The 12326-nt window shown below is 39.9% G+C and overlaps 1 non-coding gene across 1 annotated transcript; it reads left to right on the top strand.

The window, feature by feature from the left end:
* On the top strand, positions 5452-5532 carry TRNAS-AGA. The gene has a single exon. It is a non-coding gene; the product is annotated as a tRNA-Ser (tRNA).

Here is a 12326-nt window from a genome sequence, read left to right as displayed (position 1 = left end):
TACCTTAGAGGAAGGGTGAATAGGGTTATTGCTAATCTTATTAGATATTAATATCAATTAAAACTTATTAACAAATATATCCTAACAATATTGATATTCAATTTGATATATGCAAGGATATATGAAATATATCCTAACAATATTGATATTCAATTTGATATATGCAAGGATATATGAACAAGAGTAAATAAACACAAGTGATAGTGCGAATATTGATATTCAATTTGATATATGCAAGGATATATGAACAAGAGTAAATAAACACAAGTGATAGTGCGCAAAAGGCAAACGCAAACACAAGATATGATCATGGAGTTCGGTCCCCATGATCTACATCTCCGCTCCTCACCTCGAGGAGATCTCCACTATCACAACCGTATTTTCTACGCTCACCCGAATAATGTTTACACCTCACAATACGATTTTCTAGTTTATCGAAAACTTTACAACTTACACACTTACAATTACACTTCACACCCTCTAAGTGTTGGCCTAGCCCGTGTCACCATCCTTAAGTATTCAGAATTACCACCTCTCACTAGGCTTTACTACCGACCTCACTCCTCTTGAAACCGACCCCGTCTCTCACCACACACTTCTCTCGGTGTACAAGTATAATACAATGTGCAACTCACAATTAGGCTCAATTATAATAAAAAAATTCTCTAATATGAATGAGAACTCAATGTAAGCTCAATCTCACAAAATCACAAACCCACAACCCAATATATGATGTATGAAATGCTATAAGCTCAAATAGGGTGTGTGTGATAATATGATGTATGAAATGCTATAAGCTCAAATAGGGTGTGTGTGATAAAATGAGTATAAATAAAATCTAACTCAATTAGCAAACTAGCAATAATAAGAATATGAAATTCAATAATAAAATTCCTAGAGAAAAGAGTTAGAAAAACTTCTCTATAAACACAGTAGAGGATGAAGAAGATTGAGGATGAATTCCTCAATTGAAAGAGCAAGCTACCTCTTTGTAAACTCAAACTTAAACACTTCAACAAACTTTAAAAACACATTTAAACTTTTGTTAAAACCCTCTTAAATAATGAATCTGATGAGAACAATAGGGATTTATATAGGAAGAAAAACCAAGGCACAAAACCTAAGCAAAACTAGCAAAAATAATAAAATAACAAAGGCTAGAAATATAGTTGTTGGAGCTGGTCAGTCGACTGACGGGATGCATCAGTCGACTGATGAGCTGACCGTTGTATTCATTTCCAGCTTATCACTCGACTGACGATCTTTATCAGTCGACTGATGGATCATTAGTAGACTGGTCAGTCGACCGAAACAAAACAGAAACTATTTGATGATTGTAGGCACTTTCGTCAGTCGACTGATAACAGGTTATCAGCCTGAAACGATTTTTAAAAACGAATTTTAAAGTTCTTTTAAAAATAGCAAATAAATTCCAAAAAATATAAAACTTTGGAAAAAGTTTATAATCCTGAATATGAACATGTTGTAAAAAGAATTTTTCAAATTTCTCTTACCATTTGTGAAAACTCAGAAATATTCAAAAGTGCTAAAAATATATATTTTTCAAATATGTTGTTTTTTCCATTTTTGCTCAAATCAAGTTCTAAAAATTTATGTAATCGTTTTATGGACATAATAAAAGATGTTAGCATGGTTTGTATAGTCCAAAACATATTTGAATGTATTTATGGACATAATAAAAGATGTTAGCATGGTTTGTATAGTCCAAAACATATTTGAATGTATTTTGCATAAAAACACCTATTTTCATGAAAATTCACAAATGTAATGTGTGTGTATATTTAAGCTTATAGAATTAACACACATTATATATTCCTATACTAAGTATACCAGAAAAGAATCTTCTGAAGCTTGGACTTAGATTGATTGACTTGATATGCATAGCTTCAATATATCTGTTTTGCTCAATTTCTTGAATATACCTGTATATACTAAATAACACAAAACAAAATACTAAAACCAATATTAGTCGTAAATTATTTGTTAAATCATTATCAAAATAAGAGGACCCAACAGCCAATGCATCTACATGCATGTTCTTAGAACGGAGCAGGTGCTCGATGTGGAAGCTGTCGAATGATTCGGCTAGCTTGATAGTGGCTTGGTGACATGGGATTAAGTCATCATTTCTGACCTTATATTCTTCCATCATCTATCTGACGATGAGCTGAGAGTTACCGAAATCTTTAAGATTCTTCACCTCCAATTCCTTGGTGAAGTCGAGTCCAATGAACAGTGCATTGTACTCAAACGCCTTATTGGTATAGGGCTCTGTTAAAGAGAAAGCTCAGGGTAATACATGGTTTTGTGGAGAAACTAAGACTACCCCACACCTGCGTTGATAGACCCACTGGTGCCAACGCGAGAGGCGCCGTCGAAGTACAGTTGCCAGGCTTCTTCCTGCGAGGTTGCATTAACCTTGTTAGTTTCGTCCAGTATATCTTCAAACAGGTCAGTCTTCAACTCAAGTGGATGACTGGCCATGAGATCGCAGATCTCTTGTCATTTGACATACTTTTGCGACATGAAGTAGATGTCGTACTGAGACAGTAAGAGTGCCAATCGTGCCAGACGCCCGTTCAAGGATCCGAGCTATATCATGAAGACTCGGATGAGATTCGTCCAGGAGATGACATGAATGGTTTGATCGACCAAGTAGTGTTGCATTTTCTGAATTGCGAACACGGGCCGGACATTCCTTTTCGACCATGGGGTATCACCGCTCGGCTGATTGTAGGGTCCTACTCAAGTAGTAGATGCCTTGCTCATGGCCGTCATCATAATTCTATGCTAAAAAGGCACTGAGAGAATGCTCCATTGCTCTCACATAGATCAGGAAGGGTTTTCCCGAGACGAGGACCGCTAAGACAGGCGAATTCGAGAGATAAGTCTTGATATCATCGAACGATTGTTTGATGATTGCTTCTTTAACGACTTTCTCTCTAGAAATTTCTCCATAACTAAAAAAATTTATGGAAAATAATAAATATCAAACTATTATTCTAATTAATAAATAATTATTTTTATTTATATTTAATTATTAATTCACACAATTTGACTTTCTATAATGTTTAATATGACTAAATTCTCAAAATAAACAATAATCCATTATCCATATATATATTTTTAGTTTAGTATATTTCAAATTTTAATCAAAATTGAAGAAAATATTTAAAAATAATAATTTATTGGATATTCTTGGCATGTTAAAAATTTCAAATTCTATCACACAATCATAGACAAAAGCAAGTTGTGATTGTGTGAACTAGTAATTTAAAAAACTTATATTAACTCTTTAAATACACAATTAAAAAAAGTTTGAAACTCGTTTGACATTGGAGATGAGGAGAGATGATGGAATGGACATTGGTAGGTGATGGATCTGGGCAGGGTTCAAGTCAACAGTGGGTTAGACATAAGGTCTCGTTAGGGGCATGGTTCGACGGTGTCAATGGTGCAGGTTGGAGTTTGGGCAAAATCAAAGAGTTAGGCTCGAAAGTTTGGGGGTTTTGGGTCTGTGGGTTTTGAGAGAGAGAGAGAGAGTAAGTATTGGGTATTGCATCTTGGGTTTAATTTTTGGTTTTAGGCATTTAGGTTCGAGTGTTCTATTATATATTTGAGCTTTAAGTTTCTTGGTCTATTTATTGATCAGGTGAAAACCTAGATGGCCTTGGCTGGGTGGAAACTTAAATGGTTTGGTTCTTGCATCATTATATCATAAATGGGCTAGGGTGTAATTCTTAAACTCCTTTTTTTGGAGGGGTGAAGGTGCACAAATTGAAAAACTTACAAGTGCTAAATGCAAATCCGTAAAAAAAAAAATCAATGATGCAATTGCACCTCTGGGACAGGTTTAAAATCCGCCCGTCGTATTGAGTGCATTTAATTGAAAGAGATTTGCAAGGGTCAAAGTTGATATTAGAAAGATCTACTTGGGATGTACTTTCTCATTATAACCCAACCTAGTTTGCCCCAAATGAAGAGGATCAACAATGAAGAGAAGACTCTGAATTAGTTATCATCCCAAAACCGTTCCACCTTCATCTGCATTAGGTTCTGAAGAAGCTGCGGACGATAAATGTTTATTTATCTAAAAATAAAATAAAATATTATAAAACTATAGTACCTGATATGAATACACTCAATACATTTTATCAACTATATTACATCTTATTTTTCTTGCAATGTGATAGATAAACAAATATGAGCATTTTCACTAATGGTTTTCTGCACTAATGAAATCAAAACTTGTATATATACTTTCACTTTGGGATCGCAGGATCCAGAGAGAGAATTGAGAGTTTTGATAACATGTTTCTTTCTTCTTCTTCTTCTTCTTTTTTTTTTCTTTTTTTTTTGGATGGACTTTGAGTTTTGGGTATTTGAGTTTTACTGTTTGGACTTTTGGTATTTGGGCTCACGAGATTAATTGTTTGGAAAGTTAAATGAGCTTATTAACTTCAAATGGGTTAGATGTAAATGGGCTTTAAATTATTTGGTAGTTATAAAGGGACGGGGTGCAAATTGTTTAAAGTTAGCGGGTAAATTGTCGTTTTTACGAGAGTTTTTATGATGATTCTCATATTTCTAGGGGTACAAACATCCCCTCACAGAGCACCACCTGCATGCAGCACTGTTTCCCAGCAATCTAAGAAGAGAAACCTAAGAAGAAGAGGTCTGCATCTAAAAGGTTTTCTTCTTTCAAACCTCTTAATTCATAAGCATTTGACAAACTCAAAGAGGCCATCTTCTGTTCTCCTTCACAAGAAAATGTCAGAAAGCCTCTTCCTCCTTTTCTTCGTTCCCTTTATGTTGTTGATCGATATTGCTTCAAGTTGTGCAATAAAAATTCCTCTTGCTGTAAGTGAGATTAATAAACAGAAAATTTTGAGTTTGGTGCTCTGCGTGAAGGGTATTCTAATTGCTGCGTTGACCTTCTTTTTCTCAATGAAGATTGGCTCGTGGAATGTCTAAGGGTTAGATAACCCTAATAAAAGGAGATAGTTGTGTTGACACTTTGTACAAACCCCTCTAACCGTTATATCAAAACTATAAAGTTATGACAATATTTAAGAATTATAATTTTATATTTTAACACAGGGCGCCACCTTCGGTCTGTTTTTTCTTTCTAAAGAAAAAAAGATTGAGACTTCCAACCCATTATTTTAATATGAGTTACCTATGTGATGCACTTCAATAGCAAATTTATAGGAATACTTTAGTAGGCAGAGGATTTTGTTCATATTTTTCAGGAAAAACTCCTTTGACCAGGCACATGTTAGGATTGGAAAATTGCCTGCTCGGATGAGAAAAATGGCAAGTATTTAGGTTATTTTCATGGAAAAAAGAAAATAAGAACTGCTTGTAAAAATGTAGATTACGAATTCTTAGCAAATAAAATAACGATATTAAAAAACGTAACAAATTGCAGTGGTCGTGCCGGAGTGGTTATCGGGCATGACTAGAAATCATGTGGGCTTGCCCGCGCAGGTTCGAATCCTGCCGACCACGCTTTTTAAAATTCGGGCATGACTAGAAATCATGTGGGCTTGCCCGCAGGTTCGAATCCTGTTTATAATTCTCTTTTTAAAACTTATTATCCATTTCATCTTTCAGTCCGTTGTTGAAATGTGGCCCGACCATGATAAGTAGCTTACCGCCAAGCATTTCGGGCGGACCTAATTGAGGGTCTCTCTTAACTTAGCTGCTATAACACTTTTGACTTCTTTCACCCTCCATTAACAGGAGATGAAAACTAAGTGGCTCAACAATTTCCCAAGGCATCTTCCATTGAAATTATAAATGAAAAATTCCCCAATGACCCAAAATATGGGACCGATAGAGGGGACAAGTGAGGTGTCCCCCTCCTATTGGATAATGAGTTGGCCATCATTAATGATGGCCAACTCATTATCCAATAGGAGGGGGACACCTCACTTGTCCCCTCTATCGGTCCCATATTTTGGGTCATTGGGGAATTTTTCATTTATAATTTCAATGGAAGATGCCTTGGGAAATTGTTGAGCCACTTAGTTTTCATCTCCTGTTAATGGTATCTCCCATTAATGGTAACAAGTCTTTTAGTCCATGCTAAGCACGGTCTTATCGTAATTTATCTATATTTCGTTGTATTTCAATAAATCGTATTCCGAATAAAATTTAAAATATTTACTAACTCAACCCCCTCTAAGAACGGCAATACCACCCTCCGCCAATTGAGGTTAGAAAATATGTCTCTGCTTAAAAATCATGATATTGAGCAAATTATATAATACTACCATTAAAACCAATTTTTCATATGAAATGAATGAAATGAAAATAATCAAAATATAAGAAAAGCTCAAATAATTTTCAATCATAGGATATAATTAAATATAATACAATTTGAAATTATACGTTGTTGATGTCAGCTATTAAACATCAAATAATTTACAGGTTTTTGGAGTGATTAAGGTCCTCTAACTCCTTCTGATGTATGGCTCTAGGGTTTTCTATTCTTCCCTGAACAAGAAAGAACTCGTAAGATGCCAGAGTTGAGTTCTCCGGTTGTTCATCCGACGATCAAGTCAGTAGATAATCTTGAGTCAGGAAATATAGAGTTAGCTATTAATTGTGTCAAAAAAGGCCAAAGAGAGTTACCTCATGCAGTTTCTCTCCTTTTTTTAGTGGATTTGAGGGCCAAGATAACTTGTGCCTAGTGTAGATAGGTAGCTGAGTCGACAGACATGTACTATGTGTCGGTTGTTGAAGGATATGAGTCACCTGGTCATTTATTACGGAAATGACAATAGGTGCTCGGTGCTAACTAGGTCCGATGAGTCATAAATGCTATAGGAGCTATAGAAATGATGACTTTGTCAGAGTAGTTAATGCAAGGACAGACGGCTGTTGGTGCGGGGTTTGAGAAAACTACCGATTCGTTTAGTCGTCTAACTGATGTCAACTATACCTGTTGATGGCTGATACCACGAGCCAAGTGAGGGTTATTCACAGGAGCGACTGGCCAGGTTGGATGACAAGCACCCCCTTTTGATTCAGATATGCGAGATGTCAGCAGAACAGTGGGCCAAGTCGGGTGGCTTGTGGAGTCGATCGAAGGGTTAACCGAGTAGTACCGCCTTTTGTCTCGGTTACATGAGATGTCGGCTGAATAGTGGGCGAGTCGAGTGGAGACCATCTTCATCTTGAATTAGATGTATTAGATATAGTGTAAGACACGTGGTGATTGCTCTGTAGAGATTAATATTTAGTATTTTTTAGGGGTATTACATATGTAGTTTATTTTATTAATATTATACATATAAATAATATATTTTGAAAATAGTTAATTAGTAATTTCTAAAAAATTAAAAGTTATATAGTCTTAGAAAGTCACACATATTAGCATACTTACAATCTTATATTATAACAAATTATCATACATATCACTTACTATTATGTCAATTATTAACCTAAGTGTTAATCCTCCTCTTGGAGTCGACACGTGTCCCATATTAGCATGGGCACTCATCTCTTCCCAAGTAGGGCAGAGTCGAGACAAACTCTCACTCGACCTCATCATTTGGATCATCCCCTCATTCACTCAGAGCCGAATTGACAACTTACGAGGCCAACAAAAAAAGGCAATACTTGATACGAGTCGTCGTACGAGCACCTTTGATGGCGGAATTATCAAATGTGGGTTTTGAGAAGAAAAACAGCAAACCACAAGAACTATTCGATATGACGAAGGAAAATACCTTCTCTAGATTATAAAGATTAATTATTTACAGATCTCTCCTCATAATCTCTCTAGAGTAAAGAACAAATTTCTCTATTCTCAAATCTCACGAGTTTCTCCTTTGAAATCCAGAATCAATAGGGTTTATATTTATACAAACCCTAAAACCCAAAACTGGCTAGGAATCAGGATCGACCCAGACCTGATATCGATCGACTAATGTACCTATATCGGTCGACCGATCGACCTCCATCGGTCGACCGATAAGGATGCATCGATTGACCGTCCAGAATTATATTTTTCTGAAACTGGCTAGCTTCCTGATTTTCTCTATTTTCCTGATTTTTACCGTTTTTGCTGTTATCAACGACTCCACCCACGCTTCTATTCTCAAGCTACCATGAGAATCATCTATTTTCAAGCTCCCATGAGAATCGCTATGTTCCCAAAGTAGAGAAGATACACCCGTATCATGGTTCCCCCCTTTAGTAACTTGAAGTCCAGTACAAGTTAGAACTTCAGCTGAGAAAACTCTCGAGCACTCCTTCTTTGTTGAATGTAATACCCCAACCCTTGAGAGGGTGATGTGATTAGTATTGATAGATTTGATCGGAATACTCATACCACCAAGATGCATCTTCTTTTCGGAAACCCAACTCCTAGAAACTCCAAAGTTAAGTGTGCTTGGCCTGGAGAAATTTTAGGATGGGTGACCCCCTGGGAAGTTTTCCAGGGAGCACGCGAGTGAGGACAAAACGTGCTGAAAAGACATGTGGTGGTTTGTGAGGCCAGTCCATCAGATCTAATAGCGTACCGACTCCGGGATTCCGGGGCGGGGCGTTACAAAATGGTATCAGAGCCAAGCCAACCGGAATTGTGAGAGCTAAGTGCTATGCGGCACAAAGTGCTACGTCGAGAGGGCGGGAGCCACCTCTTGAGGCCGTAGGAGCCACCTCTAGAATCTCACACGGATGGTACGGTCTTGGATGATATGATTTGGCACAACGAGGACGTTGCGAGTTTAAGTGGGGGAGTTTGTAATACCCCAACCCTTGAGAGGGTGATGTGATTAGTATTGATAGATTTGATTGGAATACTCATACCACCAAGATGCATCTTCTTTTCGAGAACCCAACTCTTAGAAACTCCAAAGTTAAGCGTACTTGGCCTGGAGAAATTCTAGGATGGGTGACCCCCTGGGAAGTTTTTTAAGTAGGGGAGTATGTAATACCCCAACCCTTGAGAGGGTGATGTGATTAGTGTTGATAGATTTGATTGGAATACTCATACCACCAAGATGCATCTTCTTTTCCGGAACCCAACTCTTAGAAACTCCAAAGTTAAGCGTGCTTGTCCTGGAGAAATCTAGGATGGGTGACCCCCTGGGAAGTTTTTCAGGGAGCGCGTGAGTGAGGACAAAACATGCCGAAAAGACATGTGGTGGTTTGTGAGGCCAGTCCATCAGATCTAATAGCGTACCGACTCCGGGATTCCGAGGCGGGGCATTACATTGAACCACTTGACCTTGCTAGGAACCTGACCTTGACATCTAACCAGAAACGATTCCTTCATCTCCCCGTCTAGTCGTAGTCACCTTTGTTCGCGGGAAAAATCGTTGCTTTCTTCACTGATTCCATTGCTATCTTAGATAACAGCTTTTTGAGTTACAAAGATCCGGTCTTTTTGTAAGATCCGGTTACAATGAAAATCAAATAAAAGAAAAGAAAAATTACAACTTTTTATCCTTGTTTGTCGAACAAATCACGAGCTCCTGTTTTGCGGTCGCTCGCTTGCGTGGGTTGTTTACCTGCGCCGGGGTTTATCCGTGGACCACCGCGAGATCTAGATCCGGTCGGATCTACGTAGTACGACGGGTATTATTTCACGAAGGAAATAATAGCCGGGGAGGATTATTTCACCAAGGAAATAATCTCCCAAACCTCGGGATTAAAGACCAAGCTTTGATCCGGAGTATGCCTGCGTAGTCACCTTTGTTCGCGGGAAAAATCGTTGCTTTCTTCACTGATTCAATTGCTATCTTAGATAACAGCTTTTTGAGTTACAAAGATCCGGTCTTTTTGTAAGATCCGGTTACAATGAAAATCAAATAAAAGAAAAGAAAAATTACAACTTTTTATCCTTGTTTGTCGAACAAATCACGAGCTCCTGTTTTGCGGTCGCTCGCTTGCGTGGGTTGTTTGCCTGCGCCGGGGTTTATCCGTGGACCACCGCGAGATCTAGATCCGGTCGGATCTACGCAGTACGACGGGTATTATTTCACGAAGGAAATAATAGCCGGGGAGGATTATTTCACCAAGGAAATAATCTCCCAAACCTCGGGATCAAAGACCAAGCTTTGATCCGGAGTATGCCTACGTAGATCTGAGATTCGGTCCTCTCGAACTCTTGCCTTATTTGGCGTTGACGATCGCCGAGCACCGGATCTGGATGAGCAAGTCTTCAAAGTCCCAAAGCTTAAATCTTTTTTAGATCTGAGCTTCGAATCCAGCAGGGCTTCGCCTCCAAAAAATCCAACCTTTGAAAATGAACACTCAAGGGCCTATTTATAGGCTCTCAGATCTGTGCCCGGGCACAGATCTGACCGGCCACCTAGCCACCTATAGGTGGCTAGGCTTTGGCCGAGCCACCTTGTAGGCATCGAAAATTACCTATAGGTCTCCACGAACGGTTCAGTGTTAAAGAGCGACGATGAACATCACTATCCGATCCACAGGAGTGAAGTGAATCGACGAACTACGTGAGCTGATAGGATTTCGGAACAACGAAGACCCGGGCCAATCGGGAACCCGGCGATGTTCACAAAAAGGACAATCCCCTTCATGTCTCGATCACTCTACAGATAGTCCAACCACCGAAACGGATCGAACTCTTCGTCACGCATCCAACGCATTTGGAATCACTCAAATCCGAGTTCGGGCGAAGAATTTACGGCGAAAACAATCGAATACACCTTAACGGAGTCTCAGGAATTCCAAAACACCCCAAGGGGTGTCTCAGAAATTCTGAGACACCCCAGGGGTGTCTCGGAAATTCCAAGACACCCCAAGGTGTCTCGAAAATTTTCGAGACACCCCAAGGTGTCTCGGAAATTTCCGAGACACCCTAGGGTGTCTCGGATTTTTCTGAGACACCCAGGGGTGTCTAGGCCCCCCTAGGTGCTCCTATTGCCTATAAATAGCCCCCTTGGGCCTCATTTTTGTAGATCGTGATTTTTGGAGAAGATTGGCGAAGCCCTGCTGCAGTGAAGAGTGATCGAGCGCTTCAACCGAGGAGGAGAGAGGTCTTCATCAGATTCTTCATCACCCGTCCCCCCTTTTCCTTAGTATTACCCTTCGCCGGTAATCACTAAGAAGAGCAGATATCTCGTTTTAGCCGAGATAGACGCTTCAGGCTTCTAGATCTCACGCGGATCAACGAAGCTCTGTCCAATTTTTCCGGAACAGATCTGAGTGCCAGGTAGTCCACGGATATTGACGTCCCCGTCACAGGCAAAAGACCCACGCAAGCAAGAGACGATAAACGGATCTTGCGTTTGTTTTGAAGAGAGTTGTAATTTTTGTTTTCATTGTGTAAGAGTCTTATAAAAAGACGATCTTTTCTTGTTTCATCGTAACGACTGAAGTTGTAATGAATACAGCAATGAATACAACAACTTTCTCCGCAAACAAGCTGGCGACCACAGTGGGAGCCAACGGCCTCGCTGCCGAGGCCGTCGTGACGCAACCGGCATTCAAGATCCGGGTGAATGAAGAGATCGAATACGAGTTCGATCAACAAAAGTTCGAAGAGTACCTCTCTTCCTCCTTATCAAAGAGGACGCGCCAAAGATGGCGTCAACGCCTTGCTCGTCAGATGGCCAAGGCTTTGGAGCCGATGGACGGGATCCGCTACAATGAAGATCTCAAATCCAGACAGCACCAAGAGCAACAACGGTACGTAACCAACTCCTCCTCTAAGGCAGAAACGAACGAATGGGTTCGTGTCACGAGGACTCGCTCAACCCTCGAAGAGCGAATCAAGAAGCGCCGCGTACTGCTTGCGCATGCCCGAGCTCTCCTACAGAAAGCGGAGGAGATGCAGAAAGAAGAGACGGTTAAGAACCCGTCAAAGCTCAAGCAGGTATGGGTGCTAAAGACAAAGCCAGCGCCTAAGACGAGAGCTGAAGATGTTGCTGCCCAACCTTCATCAAATCCAGGTCCCGTTCCCCTTGCCCCCGCACATTCGGCGGAGTCAGGTAAGAACACGGATCCTTCAACATCCAGGGTTCCTTTGAAAGGTCGCCTCGGTCCCTTACCGGGGAATCGAGGTAAAGTACCTATCAAAGAGCGATTGGGTCCGTTGAAAGGTCCCCAAATGATAAACCCGACTGGGGGTTGTTCTAATTCCCCCAAGATAGATAACAAAGGGAAAACCCCTATTGCCGACCGCATCGGGTTGCGTGTCGAAGTGCAAGAGCCCGTTAAGTCTTTACGCTCACAAAAGCGTAGACTGGAACGAGCGACTTTTGAGAACGCTAATAAAGCGTCATATCCCCAGAAGGAAGCATATTCGTCTGATGATGATA

Source organism: Asparagus officinalis, chromosome 5 (genome assembly GCF_001876935.1).
Source record: "Asparagus officinalis chromosome 5, Aspof.V1, whole genome shotgun sequence".
Classification (NCBI taxonomy): Eukaryota; Viridiplantae; Streptophyta; class Magnoliopsida; order Asparagales; family Asparagaceae; genus Asparagus; species Asparagus officinalis.
The sequence above is the reverse complement of the archived record's forward strand: the minus strand, read 5'-3'. Positions and strand labels throughout refer to the sequence as shown.